Genomic DNA, 16885 nt, shown 5'->3' with positions numbered 1-16885 from the left:
CCGCTGTCTACTCTGAACCCAGCGCAGGCCTGGCGCACAGATGGAGCAGAAGGGCAAGGCCTGACGGGGTGACGACCCCACTGGAGGGGCAGGCGCCCCCCCCAAGGCCCGAGGCTGGGGTTCAGGTCCGGGCTCTTGGTGGGTATCACCCGCCCGGTACACAGAGAAATTGGTGCCTTTTGGAGGATGCTGCTCATCTGATGACTGGTAGGCGGCCAGAGAGACGGCCAGATTCCCACCCACCTCCAGGTTAGCGCCATTTTACAGAGGAGAGACCCGAGAGACTGTTCCTTACACTCTGGCTCCCGGCGGAGGGGGGGTGGGGGGTTGACATCAGCAGGCCCCATAGTGGCTCCCAGCCTGCGCTAAGGACTTCCCTGCCCCTCTTCGTTCATGCTCGTGTTTCCTCAACACCCACTGTGCACTGGGGCCGCCCAGCAGTGTGAGGGTGCATGCGGGGTGTCCCCCAGAGCTTCCGCGTGCCTGGACCCGGACCCGCGACGACCCATGATGAATCTGAGGCACAGGTATCAGAGCTCAGCCCCAGGCCCCGGCCCCTGGGAGGCGCCTGGCTAAGCTCCCGAATGGGGTGCCATGGGAAGGCAGGGGGTTCAGAATCACACTCACCCAAGCCTTGAATGTGGAAGCTAGACCGAGCCTCTCCTGCAGTAATGAGCCATGGCCAGCATTCACTGAGCACGGCCCACACGCTCAGCACTGCAGCACTCACGCGTCCGGGCGGCTTAACCTTCCCCACGGCCCTGGGAGTCCCGCACACCGTTACCACTAGACCAACAACTTACTGGAAGCGACTCTAGAGCCAGGCCAAGGCTCAGCCCCACCATTTCATGCCTGGCTGTCTGGTCATTTTGTGTGCCTCCGTTTCTTCCTCTGTAAAATGGGAACAATCAGTCCCCACTTCAGGATGTTAGGTAGGGGTCAGAGACGCAGGTGGGGTCAAGGGCTCAACAGTCTGTGGCAGCGTCGAGGTCCTGCAAATATTTGCCACGAAGATCATGCTGCTGGAACTTAACACCTGCACTCTTCTGACTCGATGCCACCCTCAAAGCCGGAGCCAAAAGGCCATGTCCGCAGGCTCCCCACTCCTGGCCTCCTGCTCAGCCCCTGCCACAGTGCCGGGCTGGTGCTTTTTCTTATTTTGGGGAGGGGGGGGAGAATATGAGTGGCCTTTGCAGGTGCTTTCTCATAAGCCTGACCCTCCCCTGCAAGATGCCAACTGGGTAAATAGAGTTCTGCCAAGACCTTCCATCGTAGGTCTCCATCAACTCCGTGTTGTCACTGGGTCCGCCCACCTCCCTGCTCAGAAGGGATTGTTCTGGTTTTCGAGTTCCCTGTTTTGCGGGCTGAGTCTGTGGCAGGCACTGCGGGGGAGGGTCAGAGAGGTCAGTAAGAAGCCAGAAGGGGCCTTGGAAGTCATCAGCCCGTTCAGTCCTCCTGCCCCATCCCCACTGCACAGATGGGGAAACTGCGGCCCAGAAAGGCAGGGATGCTCCGGGTTCCATTGTGTCAGAGGCCGATTCTCAGCCGGCAGCGCTCTGTCCTTTGAGGGGCTGGTCCACGCTGGGCCTTCTGTGATCAGTCTCCACCACCCGCCTGCCTTGCTCCCCTGCCACAGGCAGGGCCCTCCCCCTCCACAGCCCCAGAAGCCAGACTGGTCACACCACAGGGGGCCCTGGGTCCCGCCAGGCCAGGGAAGGGGAAGCCCAAATATTTAGTCTGTGCGGAAGGGAGCAGGGCTCAGATCCCAGCTCGGCTTGGTGGCCCTTCCCCAGGCCCCACGCCAGGAGCCACATCACAGAGGGCCGTGAGCTCCTATCCATCCCCCACCTTGCATGTCCTCGGGCTCCTGTCACAAATATTTTTTTTCACAAATTTATCATGGTGCCTGAAAGGTCATTCACTATTGCTCTGGGTTAAGGCATCATATCTTTTTGCTAAGTTCTCCTTCCCTGAAATAGTAGTAGTAAGAATAATGATAATAATAATATTGTTATTATTGGTCCCTGTCTGACTGCGGTCCTGGTCCTGTGCCTGGGGCTTCCCAGAGGAGGGTGCCACTGCTGCAAAGCTAGGTCTCACATCAGCCCTGCCTACAAAGGAGGCCAACCCCCAGGTCGGGCAGGGACCCGTTATGCCCCTGGGTCTCCTTTTTCTCCACAGCCAGACGCCTGCCCTCGGCCTCAAGCCTGGCTACAATGTGACACCCAGATCTGGGTTCCTGTAGGTCCTCTGAGCCCTCGGACTTCCCTCTCCTGATCACTCCCCAGTCCCAAGCCCCTCCGGGTTCCAGTCTGCGTGATGTAAAGAGCAGCCCCTCCTACTCCAAGTGTAAGCAATGTACATTTGCGGGCCCCACCCCAGCTCTACAGAATCTGTCACTCTGGGGTGGGGCCCAAGCCCTCGGGTGGCTCTGATGCTACAGACTGGGAACCTGTGCTCCAGCGCACGCCCTCACTCAGCACTCTCCTACTTAACACCCCTGTGGCTCCCCAAAGCCTGCAGGATAAATCCTGGCGCTCAGCCTGGCATGGAGGGCCCTCTGACCTCGCCTCTGGCCCCACAGAGCCACTCTCCCGGCCCCCTCCTCTCCACGCTCCCCTCCCCCAACACACCTCCTCTGCTCCCCACCACCTCCCTGAGCTACGCAGCATCATCGCACAGGCCATCTCCTGCCACAACTCCTTCCCCATCTCCCAGCTAAGTCTGGGCCATCTCTCCTGCCTGGCCCTAGGCAGCCTGGAAACTTCTTCGATCCTGCAATACCCTGTGTCTCTGGGAAGTCCTGCCTGACTCTTCCAGGCAAGAGAGGGCCCCCAGTGGTACCCAGAGCCTCCGGGCTCCCTCTGGGACAGACCTTGTCACCCTGTGTGGTCCTGCTTCTTCTGCCATCCATTTCCCCCAACTGGTCTGTTTCAGTATTCAGGCCCAGAGGAGGCCTCAGTGAGCACTGAGGTGAAGAGAAGAACCACAGGAGGTTTGGCTGGATCAGGGATCAGCCTCTTCTACACTGAGCCTAGCTGCCGAGGTCATGTCCGGGGACCCTGGGCTGTCCCCACCACCTCTGCCCCATGGTGGGCCCTGAATAGGTCCCTGCCCCGTGGCCTCTGCTTCCCCAAGTCAGAGGAAGTGGAGTGGAGGCAGCCCCTTGAGTACAGTGGCCCTTGGGTCAAAGCCACAGTTCTACTCACTTGCTGCCCCTGAAGCCCTAGGAATGGTGACCCCAGAACCTGCCTGAGACCCTGAACAACCAGGGTGTCACCTACTCACCCTTCCTACCCACTACCTTCCCATGGCCCATTTTACAGAATGGGAAAGTGAGGGTGGGGAAACAGGCCCTGGCCGCCAGCTGAATCCACTGAGGGTTCAAGCCAACCCTCACCGGGCTGACTGGGAGGATGGGAGCTTTCCCCCCTCCCCCCAGGTGGGGGAGCCAGCTCCCCACGAGCCTCTCTGAGCTCACTGGGGCCAGGTCAACCTGGTGGGAATCCTTAGCATTGGCCAAGCTCCTCTCTGCTCCTGTTTACACAGCCCGACACACTGCAGGCACCCAGCAAATGTCAGCCTTCTCCCCGAGCACATCTTTCCTTCCATCTGCTCTGTGCCGGGGCGCTGGGCATAGAGGAGGTCCTTCCGGCTCTGTCTAGCAGGAGGTCCTGTCTCCCTGGTGTGGTCTGAGGGGTCTGGGAGCCCTTGCTCCATTCAACCTTGAAGCTTCCCTGCCTGGGATTCCTGGAGTGAGGCCCCTTGGAGCTGCGGCCGCTGCTGCCCGTGAGCAGGAAGTTGACCCGTGGAGGCCACCTGCACAAATGCCTTTCTCCCTGCTCCGGATTGCCGCATACCACCCACCCTCCTGACTCCCGGCCTCGGCCCTGCGTGCCCACCCTGGTTACCCCTCCCTAAGCGTAGCTTCCCAAGTCGGATGGTTTTTAGTTGCATCCCTTACTAGCTGGGTGACCTTGGCCATTGTCTTCTCATCTCTGTACCGTTATTAAAATTACCGTTATTTTTCTTTCTTTTTAATTTTAAGAGCGAGAGTGGGGGTGGAGGAAAGGGGCAGAGGGAGAGAGAAAGAGAATCTCAAGCAGGCTCCATATTTAGCCTAGAGCCCGATGCAGGGATGGATCCCATGATCCTGGGATCCTAAGTCGAGCCAAAATCAGGTGTCAGACGCTCGACTGACTGAGCCACCCAGGCGCCCCAGAATCACCATTATTTTTCAACCTTGCCTGCCCCATCCCTCCTCCCCACCTGCCTTTACCTCTTCTCCGGCATCTGGCTCCCTTGCTTTCCCAAGTTCATGTTCATGTTCATGTTCGTGTTCATGTCCAGGTCTACCCTCAGGCATTTGGCTGTACCCCAGACTGCGGTGCCTTCCTCTACAATCTGGCAAATGCCAAACTCTCACTCAAGGCCCAACTCGGTGCTCCTTCCCCAAGGATGTTCCCTGGCTTCACCAACCCACAACTTCCCTTTCCCAGAGTCCTATTGCCCTCCCTCCCTCCCCCCTTCCCACCCACACACATCTGCTTTGTTCCAGGCACTGTCCTAGGAATTCCACAGTAAACAAGAGACAAAATCTGCCCTCTTGGAACTGACATTCTAGTTGGGGAGAATGACAATAAACAAATAAAACTTGGACTTCTTTCCTTTTTTTTTTTTTTTTAATTTTGTCAGGTGACGACAAATATTAAGGAAAAAGTTAATACGACAGCCTGAAGAGGACAGAGACTATGGGCCAGGAGGGGCAGCTGGTAGAGGGGAAGGATCGTTTTATTTAGGTTGTCCAGAAGGCCCGACAACATAAGTGGGGCTGTTGCAGGCGGGGGTCTCCTGGGGGAGGGGCTGGAGGACTGGAGGGACAGAAGGGGGCAGGAGCGCCTACAGGGCAGGAGCCGGCCAGGAGCAAGGGTGCCACCACAGGCTTAGGAGCAAAGGCGCAAGGTGACCTGCGCTGTGCCCGGTGCCGGGCTCTGAGCTGAGTGCTCATGTGCAACTTCTCGCTTGATCCTTCTGGCAATTCTGTCATTTGAGGTTGGTTTTCAGACCCACTGGAAAGGCCGCAGAGGCCCAGAGAGACAAGGGACCTGCTAGAGGACACACAGCCCTGAGGCCCTTTCCCCCGTCCCGAATCTGTGGCAGGGTGGAAGCTAGTGAGGACTGGGGAGGACTCTGACCTGAGACTGCTTATTTTTCCCCAGTCTCTCCTCTCAGCATCTGCCCATAAATCACTCTGACACCCGACGAGGGGGGCAGGACGGATTCCACATCACCTCCGTGGGTGAGCGCTTCCCAGGCCGCCGCGCTCCAGCTGAGCCTGTGGTTCTTGGCTCCGGATGCTAGCTGCCCAGCCCAGGGCTCCGAATGCCGGGCCCACTACACCAGGGGCGTTGAATTTGCCCTGGGCCGGGAGCGGGGTTCGGGAGAAAGGGTGGACCCCACACGGCTAGAGGATCTGGCTACCAGATGAAAGGTTGGAAACACTTGAGTCCTGCTGCCCGAAGACCTGGGTGAGACCCCGGCCCATCCGCTGGAGAGTGTGGCCTGCCCTCACAGCAGGGGGCCTCCGCCTCCCAAGGTCACGCCTCCCTGCCCGGGTGGTGCTGAAAGCTCCCGGCTGTGCCAGAGGTGTCCGGGATTGTCTTGGAGCTGGCACAGGAGCAGAGGCGGGCAGAGAGAGAAAAAAGACCCCCCTCAACCCCACTGCCTTCCCCCGCACTCCCCACACTGGTGAGTCCCCAGCACAGGGATTATCAAATGCTTTTTACCTGGAAGTGGGCGGGGGGGACCCTTTGAAGAAGACCTCATGGCTTCCCGGAGTCCCCTAGAGGAGAAATGGCCCTCGTCTGGACATACCTAGGGGATTCGGGGAGCACCCATCCTGTGTGGGGCTCTGAGCTGTGCTGAGGTTGTGCCGGGAACAAGGCACCCTGTCCTCGAGGAGCGGTTGGTCTCCAAGCAAGACCCACCTCAGCCCGCACTCAGGGCCTTGCCAGCGGGCCTGGCTGACCTTTCCCACCACCCCTGCCATGTGCCACCCCTCGTTCTCCACACTTCCCTTGGACCTAGAAGCCATCACACCTCCGTTTGGGCGCACCCCTCCGCCAGGCAGGCCCTTCTTTCCACCACCCACGGTCAGAGAGTCCACTCACCCTGCAGGGTCTACGTCAAGTTCTCTGCTCCCATCGCTTGTCCTTAAGTACCCATCTGTGCCACACCTCGTTTCTGGGTTGACGTCACTGGGCGCGGGTCATCCCAGAAGGTGTGAAGAGGTGGGGCACCAAGGGGGTGGGAAATCGCAGGGTCTGGAGTCAGAGGGGTTTGCTGACGTCCGGCCCTGCCCCTCACTGCGCAACGTGAGCCTCAGCTCACAGAGGGACACTCAATGCGAGTCTTTTTTGTATCTTTTAAAAATTGTTTTAAGGTTTAGTTTTGAGAGGGAGAGGGAGACAGAGCGTGAGTCGGGGAGGGGCAGAAAGAGAGAGAGGGAGACACAGGATCCGAAGCGGGCTCCAGGCTCCGAGCTGTCAGCACAGAGCCCGACGCGGGGCTCGAACTCGTGGACCACAAGATCATGCATGACCAGAGTCGAAGTCAGATGCCTAACTGAGCCACCCGGGCGCCCCTGGATGCTAGTCTTGTTAAGACACACGGGACGGGGTGCCTGGGTGGCTCAGTAGTTTGAGTGTCCGACTGCGGCTCAGGTCATGATCTCGCCGTCCGTGAGTTCGAGCCCCGCATCGGGCTCTGTGCTGACGGCTCAGAGTGCGGGGCCTGTTTCGGATTCTGTGTCTCCTTCTCTCTCTGACCCCCCCCCCCCATTCATGCTCTGTCTCTCTCTGTCTCAAAAATTAATAAACATTAAAAAAAATTAAAATAAAAAAAGACACATGGGGCATTCTGGGAGCGTGAGCACTCGGAGGGCACATCACTCCTAGAAGTCCCACAGCTGTAGCTCCAGTGGCAAGTCCCACAGGGTAGCTCTGCGGGAGCCCCTGCTGAAGCTCCTGACGGCCACTACCAGCCACAGGGCACGGCCCCCCACCCCCACACCCCAGGAGGGGCCCTCCCTGGATGCTGGGAGGGGACAACCGCCATAGCCCGTGCTTCTCTTTTCCTTTCTGATGGGGATAAATGGCAGTAGCAGCGAGGGACAGGGCTGCTCGAGGGAAGGGGGGAGTCGGGACGCTGGAGGCCAGAGATGGGTGATAGGTTGGTTGCCTGTCAGGACTCGGGAAGGTGAGGCCCAGGTGGGTTTCCTAGGCCCAATCTGGGCCCTCCCAGGTTTCAAGAGTTCCAGGAAAGTGGGGGTGATGTCTGCCGGTCCCCTATTTGAATCCCCTTCCCTTCCAGAGTGGAGGGCAGTGAGAGCTGACCCTCAACATGTGTCTGTTCCTCGTGGCCGCTCCTGTCCTAACGGTGGGTCCTCAGCTTTTTACTACAGCTTCAGTTCTTCCAGCCGCCAGCCTCGCTTAGCAAGGGGCAGAGCAGGGGACTGTTGGGTAATGGCAGGGTGTGGGCAAGAGGGCGGTGGGGGACCTGTGAGGGTGGGGGTTGGCGGATGGCCAGCTTCACTGCGGGCCTCCCCAGGGCACCCTAATAGACCCCACAGAGGCTGCCTGTCAAGGCCTCTTGCCTAATTACCAAATTGTTCCCAGATCCCCTCCTGCGGCCTGACCTCCTCCCAGCTGGAGTCTGCTAAGAGATGTCAGGCTTCGCCCAGAGATGGGGACACCGGTGTGCAGGGCAGCAGGGCCCCGCCTGTGCCCTTCCCTCACTCCCAGCCACCCAGTCATCCAGCCATCCAGGCCCAGGTGGACTCCTGGCCCCAGGTCCCATGTAGGACAAGTGCTGGTTTAGGAGCCGGCCCCACTTAGGAGACCTTGGCTGGGTTCTCTGATTGCTGTTTTCTTCTGTCGAATGGGGATTTTAATCTCCACCTCCCAGGGTCATAGAAAGAGTGTTTACTAACTCCTGGCGGAGCCGGTGCTTCTCTCTCTGAACCCTGAACGAGACCCTGGGAGGTAGAGTGTGGGCTGAGGGCCAGTACCTGGCTACACCCTCGCCTAACACTGACAGCAGGCTCGCCTTGCTCTAAGCAAGTGCCCCTCAATCCTGCATCCTCCTGAGACAGACTCAGCGTCCCCATGAGTCAACCTCTCTGAGGAGGACAGGCTCTCTGCAGGCCAAGCCCTGTGCCAGGAGAGAAGGTGCCTCGGGCTGAGGTCCTGCTCTGCGGTGCACCGCCCAGGGCTCTGGGGGCCTGGTGCGGGTAGGGTGGGGACTTCCCAGGGTCCCACTGTTGAAGCCCCAGCAGAGCCAGTCCCATCCCAAGACCCCCTTTCGGTACTCCCCTCACTCTTCAGTGCAACCTCACACACGTGTGCGCATACACCCACATGCATATGCACACGCAGCTGCAAACACGCCCGCAGATGCAAACTCGGATGCACGCGCACACGGGAACCAGCGGGGGTGACGAGGAGCTGACATCTGCCCACCAGGTGCGCCCCAGCTGTTAATCAGGGCTTGGAAGGAGCCGCTGGTGCAGGGACCCCCGGGGAGATGAGGGCAGCCAAAGGTCGCCTGGGGTTCCCGCAGCTCCTCACGGTGGCCTCGTGGACTGTGCCAGGAGCCTGTCAGCCCCCCGGCTGCCCCCTCCCATTTCCAGATGGAGAAACCGGGCTCAGAGAGGGGCGGGGACTTAGTGGGGGCCACACATCAGTGGCAGGTGGGGCTGGACTTCCTGCTCAGCCTTTGTGGCCTGAGTTGGGCCTCCCCCGTCCCCTTCAGCCCCAGATGTGTGCCCCATGCCTGCCCGGGGCTCCCTGCCTGGAGGAAGAGGACCCAGGGGGCTTTGGCCACTGTCTGGTCTCCAGACTCTTAAGAGGCTGCAGGAAGGCACAGGGCAATCGGCTCCATGGGAGGAAAGACATCCCTCCAGTCAGAGCCGTCCCACACGGGCAGAGGCTGCCTCAGATGGAAGGGCGAACGTCCCTGGGGGTGTTCAGTCAGGGGCTGCAGGCTCTGGGAGTTTGATGGGTAGGCTCAGCGACCCCCAAGAGCCCTTCCAGGCAAGGCATTTCCCTGTTCTAAGATTCTGAGTGTTAGTGATCCTCTGAGTTGAGAATTCCTTTGAAGTTTGGATTAAATGCAATCCCCTCCCCGGGGCTCCTTCCAGCCCCCTTACTCCAGGACTTTCTGAGCCTCTAGAATCCTCTTGGCCGAGCCCCCCAGGGTGTGAGCAGACAGTTCCAGATTGCAATCCCTGCTCATCAATGACAGCTATTGACTGCCTCACTAACCTTAGTGGCTCATCTGTAAGACTGGGGCCATCCCAGTAGTACCGGCTTCACACATTGTGGCTGTGGCGGGGATAACGTGAGGGGCCACACATGAAAGCCACTGTGAACTAGACCCGGAGCTGTGAACTTGACTCTGGCTTGGAGGGCTCTGCAGGAGGAGGAGACAGGAGGAGCGAAGACCGGAGGTGGTTGGGAAAGATAAGGTGACAAAAGGGCTGGGCGTGAGCAAGGGAGCCACGGGGGCCAAGGCTGGGGGCTTCCAATGCCAGACAGAGGCCCCAGGACCTGCGTGAGTGGACATGTGTTTCCCAGCAGGACGCCAGACGGGAGCATCTATCACTGTCCGAGGCCTGCCGGCCCAGGCTCCAGCCACTGGAGCTGGCCGTGGATCAAAGGGCCGTGAAGATGAGGCTGACAGCTGGGCCAGGCTCAGGTCACCTCATTCACCCAAGCTGGTGGCCCAGGCCTCAGGGAAGTGGGGCTGGGAAACGCTCAAGGATGAGGCTGCCGGAGGCAGATTCTAGTTCTGCCAAGTGTACCTACTGGGCACCAGACTGGACGGGGCTTTGCCCTCATCATTGAACTGGGTGCCCACATCATGATGACCCATTTTACAGATGAGGACACGGAGGCCCAGAGGTCTCGTCTGTCTGGGTCTCCTCCTGCGCCCCCATCATCAACCACAAAGGAGAGGATGTATCCAGGGAAACATGGTGGAAGCATCCAGACTGAATGGGGAAAAATACTAGAACGTAGAAGGAGGAAGCAGGCCCTGGAACGCCAGGATGGTGACTCTGGACCTACTCTGTTCAGCTTGGAGAGTCCAGAACCACAATCCGACCTGGCCTGGCTTGGCCCTCCCAGACCCCAGCAACCACCGTGGCCTTGGAGGGGCTTCTCCAGGCCTCCGTCTCCCCATCTGTAAAACGGGTGGCTTGGATTCACTGCTCTCCAAGAGGCCTTCCAGCCCTGAGGTGGAAGGGGGAGGGCTGGAGAGGGTTCCAGAAAGGAGGCCTCTTCAGCTCAGATTTAACGAGCCGTCTGTTCAGTTGGAACTGATCAAAACCAGACTCGAGCTCGGTCGTGTCTCTGATTTGCACGGACCGAAGCCGCCAAGAATTCGTCCCTCACTGTTTCCAGTAAATAATTGGGCTCCCGTGGGGTTCCCGGGGCGGGCCGGACGTCTCACCTCCTCGCTTCACAGTGAACTCTACCAGGGGAGGCCTGGTGGGAAGGAAACCCACAGCCAGGCCTCCTCTTGAGCGCCTACCCCACCAACCCGCGGTGGGTGGGAGCTGGCTCGGGGGGCCCCCACCCCTCACATGGTCAGGGTGGTCAGCTGCCAGCTGGAGCCCACGGGGCCCACTTGCCGGGGAGTCTGGCTCCGTTATTTCCTTCAGGCACACGGTCAACAAACCTTCACAGAGCTCCAGAGAACTGTCATGGAAGGCAGCGGCCCAGCCCCTCCTCGGGGTCCCCAGGGGCCACCACCTCTTCCTTTGTTGCTCCTCCAGTTTATAAAAGAGACGAAGGGATGCCAAAACCAGGCCTCAAACAGTGACGTCGTGTGAGCTGGGCAGTGAGCACATCTTTCAGTTCTGCCGGTCACTGCTGTGGCTGGGGGCGTGCCATCGCCAGGTGAGGCGCCCACAAAAGCCCGAGGGGCCGTGTTCAGCGGAGGTGATGCCTGGACGGTGCTCATGCACACACATCTTAGTGTCAGGATGCGGTTAAAATACAGGGATGCTGATTCGGTAGGGTGGGGTGGGGTGGAGGTCAGGAGCGTGCCCTGACAAGGGTCGAGGGAACCCAGGCCACAGGCCTGACCTTGACAGAATATCCACTCTCTCTCTAGGATTGTAACCTTGGGGTTCCCTGGACCTCCAAGTCGCCCTTCTTGCTCAAAAAAAAAAGCCACAAAAAATATAAAGATGTGGGTGATAATGGGCGTCCATCCGCTGCCATTTCGCAGTGAAGCGTGAGTGGCCGTTGGGTTTTACCGCGCAGGAGGGTTTGCATTGACGCAGCCTCGACCGGTTCAAGGAGTCAATGGGCCGACCTGTCCAAGGACAGGGTGGCCTGGAGGGCTGGCGTTGTGCAGGTCCCCTCCTCCAGGAGAGGAAGGGACACTGGAGTCTGAGGTCCCCACCTCATTGCTAGTCTCTCTCCTGGACCTTGGTTCTGCCTACGGCTCCATTTCCCTAGGACCCTGGTTCTCTCTCCTCCCTTTGTGTCTAAGAACCCTGTTGGGGACAGGTGTCCTGGAGACTGGGCTATCCCTCCTTTTGATACCCTGAGAAAGGGATTTGGGAAAATCTGTGTTTCAAGCCCCCGCTTACAGCCTGGACCACTTTGGGCTCCCCCTCCTCCTCTCCCACCAGCCCTTCTCCCAGGCGCTACCAGCAGCCTAGCTTGGGAAAACAGCCCTCTGGCCCTTCCCTGCAAGCATTGCCTCAGTTGGCCATGTGTCCCCTTCACAAGCCCTTTGTTGGGCTCTGGGGACGGAAGAGAAGTCCCAGCAGGTAACCGCCCACATGGGATCATCCTTGGCTCTCTCTGACCCCAGACTGGGAGCACCTTCTAGGCAAGGGCTAGGTCAGACCCTCCTGATCCTGGCATCCAGCCCAGGCAGGGAGGATCTAAAAAGGTTTTGGAAAACATGAGCAAGGCCCCAGCCTGCCCCAAACCTACCACATCCAGCACAAGACTGACCCAGAGAGCGTGCGAGGCGTGAGAAGCAGGGAGTGTTCCCACGGGGGAGCCCAGCTGATGGCGGCACCTGAGCCGAGGGCTGGTGACGGAGGCTCAGTGTGCGTGGGCGCCAGAGGACAGCTGTCCTGCTAGACCCTGGCACCCTTTCCCTAAGTGCCTTCCTCTCTGGGGGGTAGCCCTTCATGCCTCAGGAAGCTGCACTGCCTGCCCAGGCTCCCGGTACCTCTGGCTGCCCCCAAGGCCTCCGCCTGGCTCCCTGAGCCACCCTGGAGGGGAGAGGGGCCGGCTGGCCAGGCCCTGGCTCACATTGCCATGGACAGCTCACTTCCCAGGGGCCAACTGGCCCCCCCACTGCTCCCCTCCCACACCTGAAATAACAGGCACGTGCTGGTGTTTCCAGTCTGTGGCTTTTGCTCCCTTGTTATCCCCCTAGCTTGACAGATTGATATTCAGGGAAGCCCCAGGGATGGTTGGAGAGACCTGCACTGCCCGGGCTCCCTCCACCTCCCTGGCCAGGGGTCTCTGCTGCCGGGGAGGCGGCCCTGGTTCCGCCTCATCTACGTCCCAGACCTGATGGATGGCAGACAGGTGCCTGGTGTCCCAGCCGCCTCCCTGTCCTTCCCGAGCCTAGCCAGAGAAAGTCACCATCTTGTAAGTAATTAGCCCCTAAATACCTGTTGTAGGCAGTTCTGGGCCACCCAGGGGGAGGGAAGCTGGCTGCCAGCCTGGGTACAGCTCGCCTACTGGTCCCCAATGAGGGGTCCTGCTTGACTTCATCCATAGGTCCTGCTGCCACGAGACCTGGCCTTTGTGATGTCTGATCATGGGGGCCCCGGACCCTAATGTGCCCGGAGATCGGCCACACCAGCCATTCACTCCCTGGGGAGAGGTCAGGAAGAAGGTATTGGTGGGCACAGCAAGAAGGACCTGGCCAACCAGGATGAGCCTTGACATTGTGCTCCCAAAGCTGCCCCACAGCCTCCGACCAGCACTGCCACCAGTCCCTTGACAGGACAGATCCTTGGGCCTCTCTCACCACCACCGTCTGCCAGGGTGGGGCTCCCACGGTTGACAAGCGGGTTTCCCCAAATGCTCAAATCCCCTGCAACCTTCTGGATCATATCCAGATTTCAAGGCCATGATCCCATGCTATGGCTATTAGATCCTCATCCAAGAAACATTTCCAGGCACTTTTCTCTGCTCAGCCCTTAATGACCAAAAAGGAAGAGCTGGAGTCACAAGAACTGACTTTGTAACCCTAGACCTTTGTAACTCCTATGTGACCTTGGGCCAGTCACTGTCCCTCTGTAGGCCTTAACTAAAAAGTGATACTTGGATGGTAGGCCTATTTGTGATCTCATTTTTCATTCCTAGCATTTTCACATCCCATCCTGGGACCTTTAATTTTTTTTAAATGTTTATTTATTTATTTTTGAGAGAGAGAGAGTGAGCTGGGGAGGGACTGAGAGAGGGAGACAGAGAATCCCAAGAAGTTTCCGCACTGTCAGCACAGAGCCCGACATGGGGCTTGAACTCGTGAACTGTGAGATCATGACCTGAGCCAAAATCAAGAGTCGGACAGTTAACAAACTGAGCCACCCAGGAGCCCCTCACCCTGTGGCATTATAGACAGTGGGTGGCAGGGTTCTTACTCTCTCCATTTCACAGACACAGGAAATGGAGGGGTTAGGGAAAGCTAACATGTTCCCTGCAGGGCCTTGCTACGGGGGCTCGTCATAGCAACCACATGAGGCCTAAACCAGGAATGCTGCCCTGTTAAAGAGAACCATGACCCTGAGGGGTCAATGCAACAGTAATAGCCAATACTGACTGCCCGCTTTCTCTGTGCCATTAGCCAGACTAAGTGCTTTGCATTATTAACTCATTTAATTCTCAGAAAACCCCAATGAGTTTGGCCCAACTATTCCCCCTATTCCAAAGACGAGGAAATCAAGGCTCAGAGAGGTGAAGTGATTTGCCCATAGCCACACGGTTTGTGAGCTGCAGTGCTGGGCTTAGAATCAGGTCGGGTGACACCCAGAGCCTAATCTGCTATAACCTATCCCTGGCAGGACTCAAACCCAGATATGCTACCCCGCAGCTCCCCAGACATGTCTGCTCCTGCTGCCTCTCTAGGTCTGTGTGTGGGAGACCCCCAGGTTGCAGAGAGGGACAGGGACCAGCAGAGTAGGGACCAGTCCTCTCCCAGCTGAGCCCCTCCCAGTAGACAACGGTGACTGGGTGGGAGGGTGCGGCCTGCCTGCCTGGGGCTGCACCAAACTCCCCAGGGGCCGGGGCTGAGCACAGAGTGGTCAGTGGCCAAGCAGTCCTTCCTGACCCATCTGCCCTCCCCTAGTGCCCAGGGAGGGACAGCCTGGGGCCCTTGTTGTGTTAGGGTAAATGGAGGCAGCCATCCTGGGAGGGGGCTCTGTCGGTTCAGAAACAGGAAGTGTTTTCTGTGGGAGGGGGGAGAAGCTCACAGACCCAGAGAAATCCCCAAACCAGCTAGCATAAGGTAGCCACACACCCAGACCCTAATTCCCCAATTAAGTGCTGCTACCTGGCCCTCTATTACCCCTATTTCTACACTCGAAGGACGGGGCAGCCCTCTTGTTGCTCTGGTCCAGACCCTCCTTCCACCCTGGCCAGGGGTGCCTTTGGTTCCCCATAAATCTGTGTGGCCTTAGGTAAGTCACATAACCTCTCTGAACCTCATTCTATCACACGGGGGCATTCACGCAGACCTCACAAGGGGCTCTGGGGCTTGAGTGAGAGAAGGTATGCAGGGCGCTTGCTTCAGCATCTGGCACTTAGCAGGTGCGCAGGGGTGCGTTCAGGTCACATGCACCTGCAGCAGGGGTCCGATGCAGATTGGGGTTTGGTCACCAGGCACTTGGCCTCAAGACGAGCACTGGGAGAAGGAAGTCAGGTGGAGTGTGGCTGCCCTGGAGGGTTTCTTATCCAGCCGCTCCCCTTCCCTCAGGGTGAGAGGGAGAAATTGGCCCCCAGAAGGTAAGTGACTTGCCCAGGGTCATGTAGCCAGTCTCTGCAACTTTCTGGGCCTCAGAACAATGGCCCTTCTCCTCGAGCTGCCTTGAGGAAGTCAGCTGGGAGGGACACAAGGGAGGGGAACTTACTGAGAAGAGCCAGAAGCAAAGAGGCCTCTTCCTGTTTCCCCTTTGGGATCACGGGTCTGAGGGTCCAGAGCCAGTGGTGAGCAACTATCTCAGGCCACCGCACAAAGTGGCCCACCCACGCCACAGTGCTCTCTTGCTGCAGGCTGTGTGACAGGATGGGCCAGCTCCCTCCTCACGCTCGCCACGAGTGGTGGAGGCACTGAGGGGCAAGGGGCAGGGGGCAGGGAGTGGGCACCACCCAGGTGCTCATGAGCACGGTGCTTTCGTGTTCCCAGGAAGCTCGGGGACAGGCATACACTTCCCCACACCCCAAAGTGCAGCGGGGGTGCTCACAGCACTCAGACGTGTGCGCGCACACACAGCTTCCACTGGGTAGGAAAGCCTGTAGAGCAGTGACCCGGCCTGGAGCTGGAGGCCCCATCTGAATGAGACAGAGAGAGATGGGGAGAGACAGAGTCAAACTTGAGCTCTGTACCAGTCTGTCTTAGTGTGTAAAGTGGGGACGTTGCCCCTTTCCTTTTTTTTTTTTTTTTCATGTTTTATTTATTTTTGAGAGAGATAGAGAGACAGGGTGTGAGCAGGGGAGGGGCAGAGAGAGAGGGAGACACAGAATCCAAAGCAGTTGTCAGCGCAGAGCCCGGTGCAGGGCTCAAACTCAAGGACCGTGAGATCTGACCTGAGCCCAAGTCAGAGGCTCAACTGACTGAGCCACCCAGGTGCCCCGCCCCTATCTTGATGAGACTTTAGGTGTGGGTTAGATGAGGTCCTCTTAAAGGCCTTTTCATCAGATACAGGGTGGGGCCTTCCCACTGCCTCCCAGCTTTCCCCTCTTGGTCTCTGGCTGTCCATCTGTTCAATGCGGAGATTGGGCTGAAGGGTCCAGAAGGCTGCCTCTTGCTCCTGAAAGTCACCTGATTAAATGGACAACTCAAGAAACAACAGATGTTGGCAAGGATGCGGAGGAAGAGGAAACCTCTTGCACTGTTGGGAATGCAAACTGATGCAGCCACTCTGGAAAACAGTATGGAGGTTCCTCAAAAAATTAAAAATAGAATTACCCTATGGCCCAGCCATTGCACTACTAGGTATTTATCTAAAGGATACAAAATTGCTGATCTGAAGGGGCACATGCACCCCAATGTTTATAGCAGCACTATCGACAATAGCCAAAGTATGGAAAGAGCCCAATGTCCATCAACTGATGGATGAATAAAGATGTGGGATACATATACACAATGGGGTATTACTCAGTAATCGAAAAGAGTGAAATCTTGCCATTTGCAACAACACGGGTGGAAATAGAGTGTATTATGCTAAGTGAAATAAATCAGTCAGAGAAAGGCAAATATCATATGATTTCACTCATATGTGGAATTTAAGAAACACAACAGATGAACATAGGGGAAGAGTAGGAAAAATAAGATAAAAACAGAGAGGGAGACAAAGCACAAGAGACTCTTAAATATGGAGAAGAAACTGAGGGTGGCTGGAGGGGAGGTGAGTGGGGGGATGGGCTAAATGGGTGACGGGCATAGAGGAGGGCACTTGTTGGGATGAGCACTGGGTGTTGTATGTAAGTGATGAATCACTGGCTTCCACTCCTGAAACCAATACTACTCGGTATGTTAACTAACTTGAATTTCAATAAATAATTTTTTAAAAGTCACCTGTTACCTCCCTAGTTGGGAAGGAGGGGCCCGGCAGGGCTGAGGG

At 57.9% G+C, this 16885-nt stretch overlaps 1 long non-coding RNA gene across 1 annotated transcript; it reads right to left on the bottom strand.

The window, feature by feature from the left end:
* Nucleotides 1–5647: 5647 nt before the first annotated feature.
* On the bottom strand, nucleotides 5648–15697 carry LOC128311869 (uncharacterized). The gene is made up of 4 exons (XR_008290508.1): nucleotides 12710–15697; nucleotides 9324–9471; nucleotides 6171–6257; nucleotides 5648–5842 (listed from the first exon to the last, which is right to left on the bottom strand). It is a non-coding gene; the product is annotated as an uncharacterized LOC128311869 (long non-coding RNA).
* Nucleotides 15698–16885: the final 1188 nt, after the last annotated feature.

The sequence above is a fragment of the Acinonyx jubatus genome, chromosome D1 (genome assembly GCF_027475565.1).
Source record: "Acinonyx jubatus isolate Ajub_Pintada_27869175 chromosome D1, VMU_Ajub_asm_v1.0, whole genome shotgun sequence".
Lineage (NCBI taxonomy): Eukaryota > Metazoa > Chordata > Mammalia > Carnivora > Felidae > Acinonyx > Acinonyx jubatus.
The sequence above is the reverse complement of the archived record's forward strand: the minus strand, read 5'-3'. Positions and strand labels throughout refer to the sequence as shown.